This window comes from Notechis scutatus, chromosome 3, assembly GCF_049901735.1.
Source record: "Notechis scutatus isolate UNSWTSFEM ecotype Mainland chromosome 3, rNotScu1.2, whole genome shotgun sequence".
Lineage (NCBI taxonomy): Eukaryota > Metazoa > Chordata > Lepidosauria > Squamata > Elapidae > Notechis > Notechis scutatus.
Window position 1 is genome coordinate 8,120,279 of NC_142011.1, and position 4,741 is coordinate 8,125,019.

Below are 4,741 nucleotides of genomic sequence, written 5' to 3' on the forward strand. Positions count from 1 at the left end.
CCGAGTTTGTCCGATGCGCTTGAAAGCTTCCCGCAAACCCAGATTCCAAATCCATATCGCGTTTGAAACATGCCTCCCCCGAACGCATCCTAAACCATCCGCACGACCCCCCTCCAACCCGGGGAAACTTGATTTCCCCATGTTATCCAGAACATGTTACCCAGAAAGGAAAGCTTTCCGAGTCGAACCTTCCCGGTACCCAACGGGCGGAGGTTGTCCCTCATTCCCATCCCCAACACACTCTTCTCAACCATCGAGCGACGATTCCCTAAAAAGAACCGAGTTGGGGCATCTGGGCGGGCGCCCCTCCGTTCTCCCTCGCTCTCTTCCCCTGACCTGGGTCTATCAGGTCGTGGGAAGGCGTCCTTCCTCCGCCCCCGCCCCCCACCTTTTCCAAACGTCCTGAATCGGGCAGCCAAAGGAGGAAGCTGCGCGCTTCGCTTGCGCATCTCGGCGTGCTATCCCACCTGCTGCCGGGGCCGGGGTGGCCCGACGTGCCCCCCAATTAGCGAGGCATTCGTATTCCGACCGCCCCCTCCCTCCCTCCTCCCCTCTCCTCCTCCTTCCCCGCCTCCGCTCTCTACCGCAATGCCGTAGTGCGAGGAGGAGGGGAGGGAGGAGAGAGCGGGGCGACTGCATTGCGCCGCCGCCGTCAATAGGTGGACTCGCTCCGCGCAATAAAGCGCTCCGAGCCGAGCTCGCCAGCCTCTCGTCTCCAACCGCCGCTGCCGGTAAGAGCTCCGGCGGGGCGCAGCGCTCCGCTTCGCTCGCAGCGCCTCCGAGGAATCGGGGGGGGGGGGACACCTCTTCTGGCTTGCGGAGTGGGTGGGTGGGTGGGTGGGAGGCATGCCTGGCAGGAGGAGTGGGGGGACGCCGTTGGGGCGGGGGTGGAGTGGGGGGGTCCTCGCGCTGCCTTTTCCAGGGGTGGGTGGGGGCGAGCGAGGCGAGGTCGTTGCAAGAGGCTTTTGAAGGCGGCGGGGGGGGGCTGCAAGCGGCTTTCCCCAGCTGAAGGTTGTAGATCGGGGCCCTCACACACACACCCCACACACACAGACAGACAGACAGACACACACCCCTCCATCACACACATACACACAGAGCTGCGCAGGAGGGTGTTGGAAAAAAGGGGGTCATGGTGGAGAGGAAAAGCGATCCCACCGCTCTTGGGGTGACTTTTTGGCGCATCTCTTCTTTTGATTCCCCCGTCCTTTCTCTCTCTCTCTCTCTCTCACACACACACACACACAACACGCAAGAGAGAGCAAGGGCACCTTATCTCTAAATTCCCTTCCCCCCTCCCCTTTCCATTATTCTACCGTTATTCCTTATTTCTTTCCCAGCGAGGGTGGGAGCCGCGCAAAACCGCTCCTTGCGCGCCCCCCCCCCGGGCTTTGCAGTTGACCTTGCAAAGGGCCGTCTGCCTCGGCCACCCCCCCCCCCACCGCACGCGATTTGCAAAAAGAAAAAAAAAGAAAGCCGTCTAGACGCGTTGACCCCGGTTCCTTTGCGGGGGGGGGCGGCGGGGAAGGGGTTTGCAAACCCAGGCAGCCACGAGCCAAAGAAAGAGATTATTTTAAACAATAATAATAATAATAATAATAATAATATTAATGGGGCGTTTATTTCTCAATGGGGCCGGGTGGAGCACGCGCTGTGCCTCCCCCCCATCTCTCACCGCCAGCCCGGAGATTTAGACGCGATCTAAAATAAACCCCGAGCTGGGATCTTTGGGTTTTAAAAATAACCCCGTGGCGAAAGGATAGGAAAAGGGAGGGAGGTGGGAGGTTTGGAGTGAAAGGGGGGCGCAATGACAAGATGCTTTCCTCCCCCTCAGCTATGAACCTTTCCTGGTGTCAACGCGCATTTGGGCCTCTTCGGGAGGCCCCGACCGATTATTATTATTATTATTATTTAAAAAAAATCTTTTTTAAAAAAATGCATTTACTTTTTTGAATTTTTCTTAAAATGCATTTTTTTTGCACAGATGGTGCCTCTTCTAGAATGAGATAGGCGGCTTTGGACCCAGATCCGAGCTTTTGCATGTATCTTATTTATTTCTCCTCCTCCGTTTCCCCCCCCCCCCACCCAATTCTGAAGTCAGGCTGAGAACAGGGCCAAATTCCCCAGGGGATGCACCTGTTCTGCCTTTTCTCCCTGGTGGCTGAGCGAGGGAGGGGGGAGTTTTAGCATAACCTGGCCCCACCCCTGGCAAAAATGGAAAAAATAATGCATTTTTAAGGGGAAGAGAATGGGAATTACATCTTGGGGGGGGGGGTGCAAAGATGGCTGCTTTAGGTGCAGGATAAGGCCTAATTTTTTATTTTTTATTTTTTACAAAAGAGGATTGAAGCCTTTTGATTAGATCTCTTTCATATATTGGCTTTTTTTTTTTTTTTTGCAATGTTCCTGAGAGAAAATAAAGGCTGTTATAACCTCCTTCCCCTCCACTCCTCCTCCCCCCACCTTTCTAGCACCTCTTGCAAAAAAAAAAAAAGCTATTTATGGCTCCCCCTCCCATTTGCAACACTATATTGGGCTGTAGGAAGACAAATTTATAATGAAACTCCTCAAAATGGCCCTTGGAATAAAAGGGCCAGAAAGGAACAGATTCGAAAATGGAGCAGACTTGAATTATTTTTGGGGGTGGGCAAGTGGGTGGAGATATATGCATGTCTTATGAATAAATCATCATCATCTCATAAAAATAGCCCTTGTCTTTAAAGGATGACTTGAGCGGAAGGCTAAACTGGCTTCCAAGTCTAGTCTTGGCTTTTAAGTCTCTAAACCATGCGATTTTTTGGGGGGGGGGGTGTCAGGAAGAGAGAATGCAACTAACTTGAACCCTTATTTAAATTTTAAAAGATAAATAAATGGGGGTTCCTGCCAGAACGGACAAAATTCTTAATTTTCTCAGCTAACCAGCTCTAGTCTGTTTTAGAAAGCCGTGGTTTAAATTCTAATTATTTGGCCTAGCTGCTATGTTGTTCAAGTTAAGTTGCCTCCTTATTTGTCCCTGAGGTTAAAAAAAAAAAAAAGGCAGTGCAGCCTAAATTAATCTTCCTTCAGCATTCCCTTTCTGAAAGTGATCCAGAAAGGAAAGTGTCTTTAGAAAGAGAATGCTGTTCATCATACCAACCCAACTTCTCAATTTAGGACCCTGGGGAAGTAAGGGACCCTGTTTTGTTATAGTTTAGGTTTAGGGCCAAGTTAAAACATTTAAGGAAGAGTAGTTACCTGCTCTGATAGCAGATGGAATTGATTGATCCCTCCCTCCCTTATCCTGTCCTTCCTTCCTTCCTTCCTTCCTTCCTTCCTTCCTTCCTTCCTTCCTTCCTTCCTTCCTTCCTTCCTTCCTTCCTTCCTTCCTTCCTTCCTTCCTTCCTTCCTTCCTTCCTTATTTCCTTCCTTCCTTCCTTCCTTCCTTATTTCCTTCCTTCCTTATTTCCTTCCCTTATCCTGTCCTTCCATCCTTTTCCCTTCTCTCTTCTTTCCTCCTTCCTTCCTTCCTTCCTCCTTCCTGTCCTTCCTGGGTCCCTCCCTCTCTCCCTCCTTCTCCCTCCCCTCCTTCCCTCCCTCCCTTCTTTCCTTCCCTTCTTTCCCTCCCTTCCTTATCCTGTCCCCCTTGTCTCTCCTTCTTTCCTTGCTTTGAGCTGAATCACGAGAGGTCTTTTTCTTTGTCTCTCAATATTCATAATAATAAACCACAAGATATTAGTATTAAGGATTTAGTATTAAGCTTGGAAAATTAGATCTTCATCATCATATAAAATAAGTTGTTGCCACTTTTTTATTGCATTTTTTTGACCTCTTTTGCTTAAATTGCACAGTTTAAACCTCCTGATATTTTCTGTTTTTAAAATTGTCTCGACACATTTTATATATATATATATATACCCTGTTTCTCCAACAATATGGCCTCCCCTAATAGGAAGTCCCAGCATGTTTTATAGGCATGAAATGAAATTAAGCCCCTCCCCCAAATTAAGGCCTATATTAAAACATGCGAAATGGGAGGAAATGGTGGGGGCTTGTCGTTAGGAAGTACTTTTGTTGCACAGCCGGATATGGTGCTGCCTGTGTTGACCCGATACGAAGTGCCCCACCAACGCCGAGGTCAACATCCAAGCTGTCGCCACCCGCCCACCCGAAGATGCAAGGGGGAATTAAGTCACCCCAAAATACGACATAGCCATTTTTTCGGGCTCAAAAAAAAATAAGACCCGGCCTTATTATGTGAGAAACACGGTATATATATATGTATGTATGTATGTATGTGTATATACACACACACACACACACACACACACACACATATTCTCATCTTAAAAGCTCTTGTTTATCTTTTCACTTTCTGCAATGTGGTTCATACAAACAGCCCCTGCCCTCAGTTGGCAATTCATATTCTGTAAGCAGTTGCTTATATTTTCAATGCAGTTAAACAATTAATTTGGAAGGTGAAATACTGACAGTCGAGGAGGAGGTAGGAAATAAAGGGTCCCTGTGTCACGAAAGCAGGAAAAATTTGATAACCCTCAAAATCTGGATCTGAAATTTCTCAGGCAATAAATCTCATGCCTAAAGAAGAGGCTTAATGTTATCACACACACACACACACACACACACACACACACACACACACACAGGTGGACAAGGGTTTTGTTGGCCTGTGGAACCCAAGGCTGGGCAGGATGGTGTTATGTGGCTCTGTGTTGTGTTCTTGTTGCTCCTGACAACAACCCTC